The following is a 20841-nucleotide window of genomic DNA, read 5'->3' on the forward strand; positions in this document are numbered from 1 at the left end:
TATACGGATCCCAAACTTTCTACACTTATTGTGTGTGATTCATATTATTGTGTCCGGTCCTTTACTAAAAACATGCCCTACTGGCGCCTTAATGGGTTCAGAGATTCCAAAATTAAACACCATAAAACACATATTTTTGTGAGGGACGTGGCATGTCTCAGGAACAAACTGCCATGGGCTCATGTATTACATATATTTGGCCATCAATGTGTGGGGATACCCATTGTAGGAAACTCATTGGCTGATGAAGCTGCCAAATCTGCAATTGCTATGGCATCTGTTGCTGCTATAGCTCGTTCTTATACGAGGGTGAATGCTTTGGCTGACGGCAAGCCTTTACCAAAAGCATACCCAAGTAAATATTCCTATTACTTAAGTGGCAAAAACATTCCCTCTGTAACAATACTAGGAGTGGGTGATTGTGTAATCCCCAAACAAGATCATAGGCTAGAACTGATCAAAGCAGATCATGAGGGTGTTGCTTCTGCCAATGCTGGTGTGGAGACTTCCATCTCCATTTTGCAAAAACACTATTGGTGGTACGTTCTACTCAAACAGGCCAAGCAGAATGTCCTTAGCTGTGACATCTGTCAACAAATTAAAGGCTCCACCATCAAGTGCCCACCGCAGACACCCCTCTTAATATCAAATAAGCCTACGCAATGTGTATACTTGGACCATTGTGGTCCATTAAAATTCATACAAATACATTCGATTTGCAGTAGACTCTTACCTCAGATTCCTATGAGTGTGCCCACAATGATCGGCTAATGCTCAAACTGTTTTGAAAGATTTGCAAGTCTTTATTGGGACAGATTGAGACCACTGGCACTGCCAGGTTGTCGACCAGCGGCAACCTGGCATTGCTGGCAGTCAGACCCTGGCGCCTCCGCCATGGTCATAATGTGGAGGCTGGACCACTGCTTTGGCGGAAGTCCGACCGCCACTGCAAGTCTTGGGGTCCCAGGACTAGTAATAAGGGACTCATTCTATCACACTTGGTGGTGATGCTGCCCTAAACCCCACAGTCTTATTATCATGATAGGAACCGCATGAGGTGAGGTGTGGGGCTGAAGTTTCTGTTATTCAAGGTGATAAAGCTTCTAGGCATTGTCTGTCTCTATTACTGATTCTCACACCTCATTGTTCCCATGTTTGGATACTTCTGCTTAGCACCAATCATATTACGCATAATTTCATACTGGAATGATCCCATTTTAGTACAAAACCTATGCTTGACAGAACCCACACACCCTTGCAACCCAGGTGATTTTAGGAAATCTTTAAAAATCTCACTATAGTCGTTTGGGCTGGATAAAGCTCCTTTCTATGTGTTTTTGCAACTTTCTGTTTTAATTATATTAATTAGTTGTTGCTTGTATAACTTCAGGTAACTTTCTGGGTTTTCATCTTCATGGGAAATACTTTACCAACCACTAAATTTATAGTGTTATGCCTCACTCATCCCCACCATTTTTGACGTTTGCCTCACAATGGTAAAACCCTGCAACAGTATAAGACTTTTATAGTGTGCAATAAATTTCACCCAAATATCTGAAAAATGGCAGTTACTCATGAATCCACAACTTTGAGACTTAGAGTAGAAGTGAGGGAGCTTTTTATTATGAAGTTTGGGTAGTTGCTTTATGGTAACTGTGCAAAGTCTCCAAAGATCCATGCTACTTGCCTTTCAGAAATCAGACTTTTGTTAGCATTTTGTTTACATGTGCATTTTGTGCTGACTTTTCCACAAGAAAAGGCTAAGCTTGGTACCCTCTGCGTACAAAATGCTTGCTAGTTACCAGCATGGATTCTGAGTCCCCTGGGGTGAAATTAAGCCCTGTATGCAGTAGCGTAATGAAAAATGATGCTCCCCGAAGATTGTGAAGAGGGTCCCTGAGTCTCCTGTAATGCACAGTCATTGGTCTTAAGTTGAAAGGGGGCAACTTGAAGGGCTATGGGACCTTGAAAGGTTAGGGGCTGCACTATGTCACAGTGGGTGCAAGGGTCTGCAGTACATCCCTGCCTGTATGCACTCATGTGCAAAATACTTGTGGCTTACAGGCACCAACAACCACTTAAGAGAAAAACTATAGGAAAAGTGGGAAACTCAATGAGATTTAGAAGGCTAACAAATGGAAGATTATGCTTGCGGAATAAAACTTTCTGATTGTGAAAAATCACTATGCATATGTCACATTGACCTGTTGCATCAACGTTTATCTGTGTAACTCCTCTTTAACTCACATGTACTTCATTCTCAAATTCACACTTTGCTTCCTTCCCATACATGTCTCCTTTCTCTGGCACACATTCCCTTCTCAACTACACATCCTTTTGTGCTGTTTCCACGCAACTCTTCTTACAGCCCTCCAAAGTTGAACTCATCTTTTTTCCCTCATCCATACACATTTCCATAATATTATTATTTTCCACCTCAAATAAATACCTTTCTCTCTTATACATTTCTTCCACAACACATCTCTCAATCCTGTGTGGGGGCCTCTGGCTAAAGTTAGGGGGAATCCAAAATAGAACATGTATATGTGAACTGAAGAAAGCATTCTCCAGGAGGCAGTAGGGAGCAGACTGTGGCAGAGGTGCTTAAAAACGCTTACCTGCATGCTGATGTTCTTCTGTTGTGCTCCTGTTGCAAACTGTAGAGCCCAACTTTATTCTTGTGATGTGTGACAGAGAGAATGGTGCTTCAACACTTCTAATGGAAACAAAAATAAGGGGAAAATCAGACACCTCACACAGATCCCTAGAACAAATGGAACACTGGTAGTTTCAGTCCATGATGGACAAAATAAACAGAGTTTGCCACTATAGCGACAATAAACACAGAACTGTGGATGAGGTATGCCATGTGAAGGGAATGTGAAGGTAGTGAGGCCGCTAGCAGTGAAACACATCACATGTGAGATCCAGGATAAGGTCAGTGAGGTGAAACGCAAGTTGTAGAGATGCTTGTGTTGTGTTCTGTTGAAAAATTATGCATGTGGCGGATTGGAGGTCATGCTTCAAGAGAGTAAGGAAGACCAATGCAAGTGTTGCTGAGGCAGTAGGTGGTATTTGCTGTACCTGCGGTGAAGGAACACAAAGCTTCAGGTCAGGAGTTAGGCAACAGGCTTTGTCTGATATTGTGTATATGAATGTGTTTCATAAGAAGCAATTTAATGTTTGTTGGTGATAGGCACACCATATTATTTTGAGGGGTAGCACGAGGTTTGTTGGTGACAAGCAGAGCGCATTGTCTGAAGGGTTTAGCTGAAATTAGCACTGCTTAGAACAACTGGTTGGCAGATATTCACCTTTGGATTGGAGTGACTGACACTATGAAGCCATCTTTTTTCTTGCAGAAAAGTTCAAACTACTGCTGGATCCTAACCAGAATGATGGTGATAGGAACTTCTTGTGTTTGAATGCCAGCTCCAAATATATACATTTGAAAGAGTGAGATAAACGTGTAAAAATGTATGCTGTGGTTTGGAGGGTGGTAAAAAACAGCAAATGTATTGAAGGTATCATAGTTTTTAATAGGAAACAATTTCAAAACGTTCTGGGATGTGATACAAACATAGGGGCTCATTCTGAGCCCGGCGGGCGGCGGGAGCCGCCAAATGACCGCACCGCGGTCAAAAGACCGCGGCGGCCATTCAGACATTTCCTCTGGGCCGGCGGGCGCTCTCCAAAAGAGCGCCCGCCGGCCCAGAGGAAATGCCCCTGCAACGAGGACGCCGGCTCAGAATTGAGCCGGCGTAGTTGCAGGGGTGCGACGGGTGCAGTTTGCACCCATCGCGTATTTCAGTGTCTGCATTGCAGACACTGAAATACACAGTGGGACCCTCTTACGGGGGCCCCTGCAGTGCCCATGCCATTGGCATGGGCACTGCAGGGGCCCCCAGGGGCCCCGCGGCACCCCCTACCGCCATCCTGTTCCTGGCGGGCGAACCGCCAGGAACAGGATGGCGGTACGGGGTGTCAGAATCCCCCATGGTGGCGCAGCAAGCTGCGCCGCCATGGGGGATTCCAAGGGCAGTGGAAAACCGGCGGGAGACCGCCGGTTTTCCTTGTCTGACCGCGGGCGAACCGCCGCGGTCAGAATGCCCTGCGGGGCACCGCCGGTCTGTCGGCGGTGCTTCCGCCGACCCTGGCCCCGGCGGTCTGAGACCGCCGGGGTCAGAATGACCCCCATAGTGTTCAAGCTTATTATATATATGTATTTGTGTGTAAATATATATATATATATATATATATATATATATATATATATAACTAACATATATACATATATATATATACATATATATATATATATCTACATATCTTTACATATGTATATATGATTCGGCCTGTAGTCGTGTATAATGAATCCTATGGAAATTAACATGAGAAATGCCACCTTTTTTGAGCCCCCCTTTCCTCGGTTCCCGCTGGACGGATCACCTCAAAACTTTCCATGAGCAACAAGAATTACCACAACACTTTTTTTGGAACATTTTGTGAAGATGGAAAAATGTTCCTAACTATATCTTCCTACTGGCAACCACCAGTAAGACATATATATATATATATATATATATATATATATATATATATATATATATATATATATATATATATATATATATATATATACTGTATATATATACACACACACACATATATATATATATTTCAAGTAACTATAACGTTTGCCCTAAGATAACAATAACTCACACCCGCCCCGCCATGCAGTTTTTTTCTTCAAAAATTTTACTGGTAATGTTTTATTTATATTTTTAATGACGTTCTAGATGTTCTCATGAGTGCTGTGATATTTGTAGAAATTAGCAGCGCACAGTGAGCGTGCGAGTTATAGCTCCCTTAGGGTGTGAGTTACAGTTATTTGAAATAACTATAACTATAACTGCTGGTTTTCTATGATTTTCTACATTTAAAATACGAGCCTAACTATAACGTCTCGGTGACCTTCGGTTTTTCAGTCAATTGCTCTGTTTTTGTTAATTCAATTTTCTAACAACAACCCACCTTTTTTGAGCCCCCCTTTCCTCGGTTCCCGCTGGACGGATCACCTCAAAACTTTCCATGAGCAACAAGAATTACCACAACACTTTTTTTGGAACATTTTGTGAAGATGGAAAAATTTTCCTAACTATAACTTCCTACTGGCAACCACCAGTAAGACACTATAACGTCTCGGTGACCTTCGGTTTTTCAGTCAATTGCTCTGTTTTTGTTAATTCAATTTTCTAACAACAACATCCCTTTAACCTTTGGGTTTTTCTGTGAATTTCTTTTTTTTTTTTTACATAAAGTAATTGTAATTACTATATGTTAATCCAACCACCCCAGATCATGTGAAGCAGTGGTTGGCCGCAGAGCCTGGCCTGTGACAAGGCCCTGAGGCCAACCCCCATAACCACCCAAAGCCACACTGAGGATTGGTCGCAGGACGTATCTCTCTGTGTGTCAGAATAGGTGTGAGGGGGTGTCTCTGGGTGGGTGAGTGGGTGTGACAATGTATGTCTGGGTGAGAGAGGGTCTATGTGGGTGTGAGAGTTTCTGTCTGGGTGTGAGAGGGAGTCTCTGGGTGTGAGAGTGGGTCTGAGAGTATCTCTGTGAGTGGGCATAGGAGTGTCTGTATGGGCCTGTGAGTGGGTGTGTGACACACTGAGTGGTTCTGTGAGTGTGCACGAGTGTCAAAGTGGGTCCGTGGGTAGGTGCATGAGTGTCTGAGTGCATCTATGAGTGGGTGTGTGAATATCTGTGTGTGTGTGTTAGTAGCTGTATGAGTGACTTGGCCACAAAAGGAACTTCACCTGCCCTTTTAGCCAACAAGAGTCCACAGTTTTGAACAAAATTTCTACACTACAGTGCAGTGGACCACAAGGAAATCTCTCAAGTGACCTTGTGTGCGTTTGGCAAGGTGATTGTGAGTCATGTGCCTTTCTCTGAAAGTTTGTGATACCATGAATCCTCCCATAGAGAGTCCTTGCTCTTAGCTATATCACGTAATTGTCTCTTTGTTTTGTGGATATTTCCAAAAATTGTTTCAAAGTGGAGGAGGTGGAAAGGGTAACCTCCCTGCCCCTGCAGATCTTGGCCAAGGGACCCCATTCCTGGGGCCTGGCCATGTCACCTAGGTTCCCCCAGGGCACCCAGTCATCACCACTGGGGATTGCGGGGGAGCCTTAGACCCCCCACTGCCCTTCCTAAACATGCATAGATTCCTCTGTTTCTCTGCCTGCATGTCTGTGGGCAGGGAACCAGAGGAAACCTCCACTTTTTGGCAGCTCTTGCTTGCTGGGAGCGGAGTTGTGTTTGCTCGGTCTTGGCGGGAGCTGTGAAAGATACTGCCAAGTCAGAGCAAACAGCTGTGTACTGGGGTGGGCAAACTGGAACATAGTAGGGACATTGCAGGAGCCGGCCTTGTGGGGTGGCATTCCCCAGGGCCATTATTGTTTCATTTTGCCCTGGGGAGGTGATGGTCCCTAGGGCTGGAGGGGGCCATATGGGTCCAATGCATTATTTGATTGTTTAGCTACAGGGAGGTGGCATTCCCGGGGGCTGCAAGGGGGTAACTCGCAGGTTCCCCCACATGTATTTACACTGACGTGCCTCAGAGAGGTGGGAGACCCCGGGGTGCGGGCGGGCCCAGTGGGCCTACTCCATACATATATTATAGTGCGGGGAGGTGGCAGTCACCGGGGCTACAATAAGCCCTAGGAGGAGGGCCCCATGTCCCCCACCCTTCTTTTTTCAACCCCCAATGCCCCTAGGACCTGGCACACCCGGGGACTTTTTTTAACACAAGCTTAGGAACCCGCAATTGTTCTTTTAAACATTTTTCAATGGATCTGCAGGCCTGCCGTGACTTTCAGAGAAAATATTTTTAAAATGTTTTTTTGCTCTGGTATAGTCCATCTAGGACCCCAGCACCAGAGCTAAGGGGTCAGGGTGCCCCTACTCTGGCCCCTGTTTTTTTAAATCTTTCTTTCTGGAACTCAGCTAAAGCCGAGTCCCAAATTGCCTGCCATCACTTTCTTGTTCAAGTGTTTGTAGTCAATCAGATCTCAGCATGAGATCGGGAGGACTTGCAGAACCTTCATGTCCCTATAAATACAAATTTGAATTTTCTTTAATATCCCAAAAACTACTGTATGGATTTACACCAAGTAACAAAAAGAGGGCTCTGTCCGGACCAAGAGCTACCTTTCTGCCAAATTTGGTGTAATTCAGTCCAGAGGTTTGGGTTGCATTCCCGTTCAGAAGCCCTATGGGAATTAACCAGGGATAAACATGTTTAGGGATCCCCCCTTTTTCTGGGCCCGCTTAATCGGATCACCCCAAAACATTCCAGGCAGCAGCTGACATAAGTGTCATATTATTTGGGAACATTTTGTGAAGATTTATCAACCCGCACCAAAGATACAGGCAAGTAAAACAATGTTTTTCCTATACAAACTAGGTACTAACTATAACTACCTGTAGGATAGATAGATAGATAGATAGATAGATAGATAGATAGATAGATAGATAGATAGATAGAAAGATAGATAGATAGATAGATAGATAGATAGATAGATAGATAGATAGATAGATAGATAGATAGATAGATAGATTTTCACAAAAAAAACAAAGGTTAGAGGGACATTATAGTTGGGTTCAGATTTAACATGTACAAAACCATAGAAATTCAGCATTTATAATTAGAATTATGTCAAGTAACTATAACTCGTGCCCTAAGGTATATAACTATAACTTGTGCTCTTGCCATGCACAGTTTTGCATCAATAATTTTACTGTAAATGTTACTGTGACATTATCAGTGATATCATAGAAGATGTCATAAGAGATGTAATATCTGAAGTAATTAGTATTGCATGGCGAGGGCACAAGTTATAGTTACCTTGGGGCAAGACATGATTAAATATGCTGGGATTGATTGTGTGGAGCTTCAAACAAAAAATGACACAGTAAGAGTTATTGACAATCTGTTTGTCATTCTGAAAGGTACATCAGAGAAGGGGCACAGTTTGTTGAGGGTATAAATAAAAACATTTCACTGAACATATTGATGAAAGACAAGTTAAAGTTTTAGACCTGCAGGTGTATGTAAATGAGAATACGTTGCAGACTAGATTGTTTAGGAAACTCACGGTGGGAAACTCCCTGCTTCATGCCTCTAACTTCCACCCCAAGCATACCATCTATAATATTCCATATGGTGAGTTGTTGAGGGTGAAAAGTATCACAAGTCCAAAGCAAGAGTGGGAGGCAAGTATGAAGGAGACAATTGAGAGATTTCAGCAGAGGGGGTGCTCTGAGAATGTTATCAACACAGCAGCTGCCAAGGGTGAGGTAATAAATAGAGAATCTATACTCTTCTAAAAAGGAAAGCAAAAAGCAAGCGACTCAGTAATTAGGATGATAACATCATTCAGCACGGAACATAGGGAATTAAGAGCCAATATGAATAAACATTGGCACTTTTTGAAAACTGATACTGTATTAGGTCCAACTCTTCCCAAATACCCTCAGATCGCTTTCCGTAGAGCCCACTTGAAAGATTCCCTTGTCTCTAGCAGCCCAGAAATGAGAATTAAGGGAACATGGCTTAAGAAAAAGGTTTTCACACCTGTCATAATTGAAAAGCATGTAGTTATGGACATTGAGGAAATCTTGTTACTTTTTTCTCACAGACCCTTGGTAATTCAGAGGCCAAATCACTGTAGGGTAGAATTTGAAGTATACGTACTGTGGTGCAACTACAATATGTGTGAATTAGTAAACTACAGGCCCATAATAAAGGGTACTACAGCATATAAGGGTAACCATTAACAAGCATTGGTCCTATGCCGTTGCCAGGCATATCTCAGAAAAAAAGGGAGGGGACATAGATTGTGTGAAATACTTTGCAATTGATGTGGTCCTAGTACAGCTTAGGGGTGAAAACAGGGAAAGAAACGAAGACAGTTGGAGAGCAGGTATATAGTCAAGTTGACAGCAATACACCTAATGGCTTGATTATGGTAGAAGAGTTATACACATTCCTATAAAGTCCATACACAGAATAAGGTCAAAGGTGCTTGTGATAAGAGCAGGGTTCAATATTGATTATGAAATCTATGTGAGCTGCAAAGGGAATATGACATTTACCCTGCTGGTATAGTATTTGATAAACACTGACATGACACTGATAGGAGGGCTTCTCACTTACATATAAGGAGTTTATTTGGGCAGGTTTGGTACAGACATGGTGCTAATGGTAGTAGTCATTGGAGCAGGGCACCTGATCAAGGTCAATTCAGATAAGGTAATTTTAAGCCTGTCTGAGCAATAGCCATTTGGTGATTGGGTTTCATTGTTCTTGGTTTTCAGAAGTATCATGTGATTAGAATCAGTCAATACTCCTTTGGTAATGCTTTCACCAATTCAAAGAGATTGCCCACCTGGGCTTGATTGAGTAAACAGTACACATGTAGAAGGGAAGGGTCCCTATTTGGTGTCAATCTGCTATCTGATCTGCACCATGGGAACTATGCCCACTTGGGCTTGATTGATGAGTGATTTTTGTTAGGGCAGGTGTAACAATTTTATGTCCACACTGGTGAACATGTCTGTTTTTCGCTTGCATGTCTACACTTAATGGTATTTGGGATTCTTTATTCAGGGTGCCCATGCTCATTATGTCTCTTGAGTGTTTTAGACATTGATGATTATTAATGATGAATTGTATGATTATAATAGGAGGGCATTTTTAACTTTGAAATGTGATAAATCATGGAAAAACAATCAGAGATGTAGCTATGCACATTGTGGTAAGCCCGGCAATAATGATGTCTAAGGGGCACATTTGTGCCTGTAACGACAAATGATTATAATAATAAGATGATAGACCACACAAAAGGTTTGGGGGAAACAGAACAAGAATGGTGCCCAATGCAATATAGAAAATAGTGATGATAATGGCTAATTGAGCTACAAACATTTGGATAAAATAGTGATTTAATCGACCATGAACTGATTAGAGACCTGTGTTATTGATAAGTGCTCTGAGAATTTTTGAAACCAGTAGGTTCCAACATCCGTGGATGTAACACATTTTGTGATCTGGGTGTCATAGCCCAGTTTTCTGTTTTTTAATGGAGACAATGTAAGTCTGTTGTTAATGCTGGTGTAGTCCAGAATAACGTGGTGATATAAAATGGGATCAAACTGGTGCTGCGAGTCCTGTGAACAAGGCCAGTGTAGTGGCCGAAACGAGTTATGGCAGAAGAAAGCTTGAAATAAAATGCACAAAGATATATATATATATATATATATATATACATATATATATATATTACCTACTGTCATGTTTCCGTAGAAAAACCATGTTTTGACTTGCCTATATCTTTGGCACTGTTTGACACATCTTAACAAAATCTTCCAAAATATGTGTGCCAGTAATTCTTGTTGCACAAAGAAAGTTTTGAGGTGATCAATTAAGCAGGGGCTGAGAAAAAGGGGGGGGGGTCAAAAAAACAGGCATTTCCCATGATAATTTCCCTAGGAATTTTGAAAACGACTACAGCACGAACTGCTGGAAGGAATTACAACAAATTTGGCAGAAAGGTTGGATTTTGTACACAGATTACGCTTTTGGCATTTGCCGTAAATTCGTTTGGAAGTTTTTGAGCTACTAAATTGGTATATCTAGGGCTGCAGAATCGTTGCAATATTTTTGCGTGATTACAGTGTATTCACAAATAAATGCAACCCTAAGAATGGTGTGATTGACTGGCCGAAACCTGGCCAGAAAGTTGTGCCTGCCATTTTAGGTAATGGTCCCCGGGGATGTAATATATAATGAAAAGTGGCATAAGTGGTCAGGGTGGTGGTACCCTGATCCCAGGACTGTGATATAGGGGTCTTTGAGGGTGAAATAATGACCATAAAATTATCTTTTTTACTGATGCACGATATTTGCAAGTATGCTCAGTGTGGCCCCCTTTGTAACATTGTGACGAATTCATGAATATCAGCAAAACAACCCATTCACAGAGTTATTCATAAACTAATTAATTCACTCATAGTAGAACTCAGAAACATATGCACCCACTCACAGGCCCAGTCAGACCTTCATGCACCCACTCACAGACCCATTCAGGCCCTCATGTGCTCAGTCACAGAACCACTCATTCACTCACGCATCCACTCACAGAGAGGGGAGTCGTAATCCCCATGACAGTGCTGCTCTCATGCTCTTATTCACAGACCTACTCAAAGACTTATGCACCCATTCACACACCCACAAAACATCTCACAAACTCACTCATAGAACCATACTCTACTCATACACCCATTTACCTTACTAAATTCACTGAAAAAGCCAAAGGTTACGGGGAGGTTGACATCACTGGTATTGTCATCTACTGAACCACTCACACATCCACTCACCCCCCCACACAAGCTGACATACATAAACTCACACACAAATGGTCACATACCCATTCACACACTCATAAATATATTGACATACACCCACTCACTCACTCATGAAGCCACTGACACAACCACTCACTCACCTATTCAGATCCATACACCTACTGGCACACCAACTTACAGCCCCACACAGCCAATCACACCCCCCTCATACACCTATACAAACACTCACATACCCATGTACGGACCTCCACAGCCACTGACACCCACACACTCACTTGTTCAAACACTAACATACCTACATACTCAGCAATACAGTCATTGACACAGCCAGTCAGCCACACATACAGCAACTAACACACCCACTCATTCACTCATGCAGCCACTCTCACATCCACTCACACTGCCATACAACCACTCACACACCCACTGACCCACACATACAGTCACTGACCCAGACAATAACACAGATACAGCCACTCACACACCAACACAATCACCCATGCAGCCACTCACACACCCACTTACTGATACAGCTACTCACACATTCACTCACTCTCCCATAGAGCCACTGACACAAACACTCATTTATGCATAGAGTTACTTGTGCACCTGTTGTGTGGCCATTTTAGTTATAGCTCCATGTACGTTATTTTAGCAAAACCAGGCCTGTAGCTGTGCACTTTAACCTAAATATATTTTATTCAGCTTCGTTTATTATTTTAACAACAGCCATATTTGCGGTCTTGTTTTATTTCTCTCTATCTAGCTGTTCTTTGCCTAGGCCAGCACTACGTTCTTAAACAAGACATTTCTTTGATTCTGTGCTTCTCTCAAGGCTACAGTAAGATAGGTTGCCGGTAAACGTGGTAACGATTTATCCCTGGTATTCATAGAAACATACACATCCTTACGTAGAGACATTTCATCAGAATATCAGCTGTTTTATTATCAAACACTTCCCTGTCCCATACATGTTAGAAGGAGATTCCAGCCAGATGACCATGATTGTATGCTGATTGCTGAATGCTTTGTTACAGCTGCTTATGCAGACTTCAGGCCTCTGCTTCAGTATGGGGGATGATGTCTTCCCAGGGGAACCTGGAGGGCTGAACTAGAGCTTAACATGCTATGCTCTCATATAGCCTAGGTAGGAATTAGTATATTTGACTCTAGTGACAACATGATAGCGTTATTTTAATACTTTACTCTCCTTGTTACAATTTTAATCCTGTTATGTTTTGTCGTCCTGGTTATTGCAGTACATGCTTTATTATATAAGATGCAGTTGCTTCATTAAAACCTTGTTGAAACATGTACTGCTTCTGCCTGTCTTTTTATATGTGAGACTAATGTAACTGAGAGAAACGGATGAGGTCTGATTGACCAGGATTTCCCTAAGGAGTCAATTGTGTCATGCACTCGGCAGCCCAGTCATCCCTGTTCTTGGGTCTGCTAGTTAGCCAGAGCAAAAACCCAGATTAGGTCGACAGATGTCACCTGTAGTGGGTTAGACTCAGTACCCCACACCACAGGCGATTCTGCCGCTCAAATCCAGTAATCTCATTAGAATAATGAGAGCCTACACAACATGGCGCCACCAGCGTTTGGTCAGGCTCTAATTTTTGGGTCCTCCTGAGTATCTCTGTCTCACTACATACAAAGGCACCTCAGTACTATATACAGAGACGTCTGTGGTATTGAGGACTTCCTCCTCAGCTAAGTAGGGAGTACCTAACTAACGCTGTATTTTGTTCAAGCTTGAACTCTAAAAGGATAATCCCCATTTGGTATGCTTATATCGGAGCAAAATTGACCATTTAGTATGGCAAATCCACAACAGGTAGCAATTGCAGTCAATAAGCGACCACCCCTTACAGCACATTTACTGGCACATGGCTTAACGGCCCAGGGGGGGTCCAGTCCCATTTGTTGTTGAGGCTCACCCAGCCTATAGAACAGAACTTTTTTATTCTTGGGTCACATTTCCAGCAGTGGATGGGAACACCAATACATTTCATCACTATACACCTGCAAACGTACCTGCACAATGCAGAGCATATGCATATCTAGACATACTTCTATTTTATCAAGAACATAATAATTGGCTTGATTGTGCCCTACCCAACACAATTTTACACGTTAGGTTAGGTCCTCTAAGTAATGATGGTCCTACCTGGCCTTTATTGGACATTTATACACTTCACCCTGCAGCAGCGAATTTAACTGCAGCTGAAGTCCACTGCTAATACACTGAGCTGACAGCAATATATTGACGATTAGTACAGCTTGTAATGCAAACATTAAACACAAACCCAGCATGTGCTGCTCTGGTGCAACCACATGCAGTAATGCCACGCATTAGTCCTGCCACTGTACATTCGATCATGGGAAAGGCACCCGTCAAACGAGAAGAAATTCCATTTTGGTTAGCTCAAAAAATAAACATGCTGGAAGCAATATTTCCCCATACGGGACCTCGGGATAAACATAGAATATTAACCATGTGCTTGCAATTTGGGATGGTCCCCACTGTACGTAATTGTAATACATGGGGCATGGTATTTGCCATGCTCTTTTCTACCGCACATGGTACACAACACTTGCCAATTTACCGGAAGTGTTGAAACAAATTCAAGATGAATACGGGACTGCGGTTTCGGGATGTTCCTCCACAGGATCAAGAACGTGAGCTGCCAAAGATTATCACGGAGACCTACTCTAGCATTGGTCAAGATAGTATGGGGGCCACACCCTCAAAACTACAATTCCAGGGTAAATCTAAAAATTATTCTACCAAGCAAGCTCCTAAGGGTACTAAGAAACGCTGGGACAAAAGACCTAAAAAAGAAAGGGGAGAATCTCCGCATACGGAGACCCCACAGAATAAATATATTCTCAGAAATATAGGTAATATAAAAACGCCTGACAGATATCAATATACTGATACATGCCAATCTTGTTCCTTTCAGGACTCACCGGAAAAATGTAGTGTGAGAGGTGGGCAGTCAGAACGAAGAACTGAGTATGTGAAACCAAGACAGGAATCACAACGCTCAACAGAAGTTTCTGTTAAAAAAGAAGAGAAACTTCCCCAACAAAAACCTCAATTCAAAAAGAAAAAAGTGGCAGCAGTTGCAGTTCGACATGCCATTCAAGAAGAGGGCTCTATTGAAGGACAAAAGTGGGCATTAGCGCTATTAGACAGCGCAGCAGAGGTCTCAATAGTTCACCGGAATCTTCTAGAGCATCTGGAGGTGAAAACAACTGATGACTTCCTACGAGTAGAAACTACGGACATGCTTGTCTCCACACCTGATAGAGTGTACAAAGTAATGCTACAGTTAGAAGGAGACATTGAGCGCACAATCGGCGCAATCTTTTGGGATTGCGTCGTAAACATATATGATATTCTACTCGCCGAAAGGGATTGGCCACCTGAATTTGTCTGTACCTGCCCATATGGGAAAGATGTTATCAAACCTTCTTTCTCGCCCCTTGTTCCCGAGGAGCTCGCAGAATCCCACGCCATCGATTGAGCATTGGCGCGGGCACCCATGTTATATCGCAACCACGTAGGATGGGATAAAGATTCCCCCTACCATGTAATCCGTATTAAAAATCAACCCCAACCTCAACCCCAATAGCCTATAAAACATGATGCTAAAGCACCCGTGAGTGAAATCTTCACACAACTGGAGTACCAGGACATAATCAAACCCTGTGTCTCACCCATGAATACTCCATTATTCCCAGTAGCTAAACCGGGCCATTCGTATAGAATAGTCTTAGACTATAGACATTTAAACTGTCATACACACACATACACAATACAGAACTCACATAGCACAGCACTCATGAACAACATAGTGCACAAAAAATACAAAACAACATTGGACATTTTCAATGGTTTTTCTGCCAAAATGTAGCGCTTGAGAGTAGAGACCTAACCAGTTTCAGTGCACTATGCTCCCAGAAAAAAATATGTCATTTACTCTGGGGGTACAAGAACAGTCTAGGACTGTTCGCAGCTTGTGTGACTTCAATATTGCACGACATAGACCCTGAAGCATTGTCCTATGTAGATGATATCTTTCTCACGGATAATGAATTGCTGAAACATTTAAGACGGTTAACCCGCATAGTTGTGTGATTTTCCGAATTTGGCTACAAATTCAATTAAAATAAAAACAAAAATAGCCTTCCTTAACGTCCTGTTTTGGGATATGAGCGACCAAGTGAAGGAAAGAGCCTAGCGCCACAATTCATGGAAAAATGAGCACATCTACATCCTCCAAATACAGGTACAAGGGACTTGCATATCATGTAGCAATGCAGTGATAATATGATGCTAATAGTGTGACACTGTAACTAGCACCTGTATGTGTATAGTGCTTACCTATGTCCTAATCACACATATATTACCTGAAGTCAAGGCATTAAAGATGCTACCTACAGCAATACATAAATGTTGAGATTGTGTTGTCATTACTTACATCAAATATAGTTGTGCGTGATCTCAGCACGTCTTTCTCTGCCCTCTGTTGCACTGCTTCTGTCTGCTGGCTAAAGAAGTGGCAAGGGATCGTCCTCCTCATCTGGTGAGGCAATGTGGGTTCTACTGGTATGCCCCTCGTTGCTGCGATGTTGTGCAACATAGCACATGTAGCCACGATTTTGCATGTGTTTTCAGGGCTGTATTGAGGTGCACCACCACTCTTGTGCATGCATCTGAAAAGGCTCTTCAGCAGGCCGAAGGTCCTCTCTACAACGCTGCGTGTCATCCTGTGTGCGCCATCATACCTCCTTTCACTTGGCGTGGCAGAGTTCAGATAGAGTGTAAGTATGAACAAGCGCACTGCATATGCACTGTCTCCTAGAATGACAGGAGAGTAACATTAGTATTTGGTATCCGTGACATCACATATACATCAAGGTGACATTGTCAACTATTACATTACCAAGTAGGTAGTCACCAAACTTCCCAGCAAGTAGTCTTGTGTGTATTCCAATGTGTCTGAAGATGTAGGAGCCATGTGTGCTACCTAGATATCTGGCCACACGATCTGTAATAACTTTGGAGGCATTGCTTATGACTTGTATGTTCTTGGAATGTGTACTCTTTCTTTTCCAGTAAACATACTCTGTGGCCGATGGTGGACAGATATCTTCATGTGTCCCATCAATGGAGCCAATGACATGTGAAAATTGGGCAATCTGGTAGAAGTTATATTTGGTTTGTAGCAATTCCTGTGGGGTGTTGGGGAATCTTATGTGCTGATGGATTTTGCTAAACATGGCATTGAGGAATGCATTGAAGAAGCGGTGACGTCTTTGACGGCCACTGATGTAGACTACATTTTTGACCCAAAATTACAAACTCAAGAATTTTTGCAATATTAACTAGAATACCCAGTTCCAGCAAATACACTGCCTATTGATCAATATCATAGGGCCATGTACACCGATACGCAACCTGCAATTGGCACAAAACATCAATACTCCACTCCACTGTCTTCACAGTCGTAAGTGGCTATATGGAGGATAATACATTTTGCCCCCAACACACATACACGCAAACCCTGGGGGATTGCACAGCACAATTAGCAGAGCTAAAGGCTATGTTGATGGCACTGGAACACACGGATCCTGAACAGTTAACACTGATTGTTTGTGATTCGTGTCCAGTCCTTCAATAAATACCTGCATTACTGGTGCCAGAATGGTTTCAGAGATTCTAAAGGCAACACCATTAAACACAGACTTCTGTGGGAGAAAGTAGCTGATCTAAAGGAAATGCTACCAAATGTCCATGTTGTACATACACTTGGACACCAGCACTGTGGAATACATGTTGCTGGAAATACACTGGCTGATGAAGCCACAAAATCAGCAGTAGCTACAGCTGCTGTTGCTGCAGTAACCCACTCTGGAGCGAAACCGGACAATGACATATGGGCCATGAAAGGCACGGCTGAAGGCACGCCCTATCCAAAAGCATTTCCTGCTAAATATTCCTACTGAAAGGGAGGCTGCCTAGATGCCAAAGTAAAGATACCAGGCGTGGGGGTTCGAGTAATTCCCAACAAAGACATAAGATCAGAGTTGATTAAAGCAACGCATGAGGGGATAGCATCTGCCCATGCTGGTGTGGCGGCTACAATATCATTGTTGCAAGCACGTTATTGGTGGCCAGGTCTATACAAACAGGCCAAGCAGTATGTCCTTTGTTGTGACATTTGCCAACAAATGATGGGTTCCACCGTCAAACGCCCACCGCAGACACCCCTCCTAATTTCCAACAAACCATTACAATGTGTGTACTTGGACCATTGTGGTCCCCATACACTGGATAGTGCATACAACTACATTTTAATCACTGTCGACTCCTGCTCCAGATTTCTGTGGGTGTGGCCACAACGCTTGGCTGATGTTCGGACTGTTATTAAAGATTTTCGAGTCTTTATCGGTCCATATGCAGTTACGGCTTTCCACTCGGACCAGGGCCCTGCTTTCACCGCAAGGGCATTCAGGACGCCATGGCTTTGTTAGGTGTCCAACTCCATTACTCCTCTCCATTTCATCCAGAGGGAAATAGTGTTGTGGAGCGGCAAAACCATGGTTTAAAGCAGTCCTTAACAGCCAAAGTCTTAGGTAAGGGATGTAGGTGGCTTAACCACCTGTTTGGAGTCCAGAGAGCATTTAACAATCTGCCTAGAAGGTCCATGGGGCGTCATACTTCATACGAGTGCCTGTCCGGAACTAAAATGTATGTTTCAGATCTTGATGGCCCTGGCGCGGAGGTGGCAGAAACACCTTTTGACATAAATGAACGTGTCACTGTCTTGCAGGAATTACAACAGTTCCATGACAACACTTCTGCCAATGCTACACAGGAATTAAGGATGTACCAATAACACCCACTGGCTGGATTCCTAGGTTTGGGGATCTAGTACGTGAAAAAGTGCTGTTAAAAAGGAGTTTGGTCCTTCTTATCGTGCACCAGTTCCAGTCTTGGGAATACACAGTACCAGAGCTGTCATTCTACCACCGTTGGCTTGTGCTAAAGAAAATCATTTTGTATCTATCGACAATGTCAAGTTGCACCATGTGGCCGATCCTGCATAGCAGACCAAGAGAAACAGCCCGTAGTTCCCGAATCCCTCTCACTACTGGTCAAGAAGTCCCTCTACAGGTTTTGAGCAGCAACGCTGACACCTCTCCGACCTTGGGGAGGGTGGAAAATGATCTTGCATTAGTTCCACTAACATCTGTTACAACACACAATATTGCAAGTACTGATCGATTTGACACAACTTCAACACAAATGGATGGCATTTTTACTATGAACCACTGCGTACGACCCCTACCAGTACTCCGCCTACAAATACGGCTCCAGCTTTGGCACAAACTGCTTCTGGATAGTTCGTCGATGTCAGCGATACCTTTTAGGACTCATTTGCCTCTTCTACATCTGAATTGCCAAAAACACGTAAGCTGATAAACTGGCTTAAAACAAACTAATTTATTTTTCCATGTAAGTATCTGAGGCATTCCTTGACTGTATTAGCTTTCCTCCTTTGGATTGGCTTTGTCATAACATTCTTTCTATTAATACATGGTAATTTTCTTCCTGAAAGATCAATAGTTGAACTGGTGGATGAGGTCCTAAAACCCCATTTTTCTTATCACAAGGTCCGCGAGACTTGTCTTTCGTGAACATTTTCACTATACCAATTCCTGATGGGATTGTTTGGGATAAGGTAACATTTGATATATATGGCCCAACAGAGGTCATTTAAATACCATATGTGTTTAAACTTTCAATGAACGGTGTAAGAATACCTGGAGTTGTTTCTGATGACTGGGATGTGAAAACAGTTGATTCTGTAATGACTGAATTGCAGTATTATATTGTATTTGAAAGTGAAGATGTTTATCATTTTAAAGAGAATTATGGTGATATGTTCTGCTATAATTATTATGGGCACCATTTCATTCACAGAGCAAATACCCCAAAGACTATTTTAATTGTACACAATGGGAACACTGTCCAGCTCCACCACAGGGGAGTTCTAAAACATGTTCAGAAAAGTTTGCATATTTTTTTGGGCTCAATGTTAAAAATTCTGAGTCATATTATTTTAAATTACCATCAATGGAAAATGTACACCTATTATTGAAAGATATGAAATTCATTTATTCGGATTCCTTTGTTTCCCAGTTGGCTATAGAAGGCTATGAATATTGGCTGAAGTCGATTGATTAAAAAGTATATGGGGAACTAGAAATTGGCAAATAAGGAGGAAGGAAGCTTTATTCAGAGCATGCCTGATACCTGTTCAAATGATATTTTGAAATGAAACTGTACAACATACTAGTTGTTTAGGCTTAGCAAATATTACATTCCTGCCCCTGCAACATTTTACAAATGGCAAAAGTATATAAATGTAACAGAAGATCAGCTCGATGAATGGGTCCAGAATGGCACTTTTAATGCTTCACTGTCACGTCCTGGCAGGTGGTTATTGTGCCCAATAGATACCAATGGGTGTCACAAATGTTTTATAAACTCCACAGGGGGTTTTAGAACTAGTAGGCCGGACCTTCCCTATGTGTCATCCGATCATGCGGGTATAGTAACAACATAGAATGTAAGAAAACTATACCAGCAATGGTTGAAGAGTTCCTCACTAGATGCTGTTAGAGAACATCTCAGTCTCCTGTCTAATAACACTGACTTACAGGACTTCCTGCAAGGCCCTCGGAAACAACACAGAAAGTGTTTCTTAGATGTAGTATGTAATGACATTTGGAAGCTTTCCCAACAAGAAGCTGCTGCCCGGTTAAGGCAAATAGACCACGAAAACTTACAGAAACCATTAGCTTTTGTAGATAATGCTATTAATACCCTATCCGACCGGATATACACCTTAAATAACATTGTCTCTTCTGCAATAGACATAATACAAAGTGATATGTCTTCGTTTCACCATGGACAAAGTCAGCTAAGGTCCATTATGCAGTTGGGTTGGACACATCCAACATTGGAGGCAGGTCGCATTCCATGGCAACATGTTGGCGCAAGGGATATATTTTCTAAATGTAACTTATGTGACTTATGTCATGTAAAACATCCAAAAGTTAGAAAAGTTGCCTTTTACTGTGGCTGAAATACCATCTGCTGAGTCGTTAATACACGGGGTCATTAATCTGTCTATTTCAACACTCCAATTCATGTCCTGTTTAAAACACATAGGCAGATATGAAAGGCTGGGAGATAGTTACATCCATGAGGTGTGGGAGCTGCCCTTCTCGTATAAATGTCTCAGTAGCATGAAAGTGGTCTTTCCTAGCGGTAGTGAATGTGAGACTTCTCTCAGCCATTCGATGGTTTGTAAACAGCTG

Source organism: Pleurodeles waltl, chromosome 1_2 (genome assembly GCF_031143425.1).
Source record: "Pleurodeles waltl isolate 20211129_DDA chromosome 1_2, aPleWal1.hap1.20221129, whole genome shotgun sequence".
Lineage (NCBI taxonomy): Eukaryota > Metazoa > Chordata > Amphibia > Caudata > Salamandridae > Pleurodeles > Pleurodeles waltl.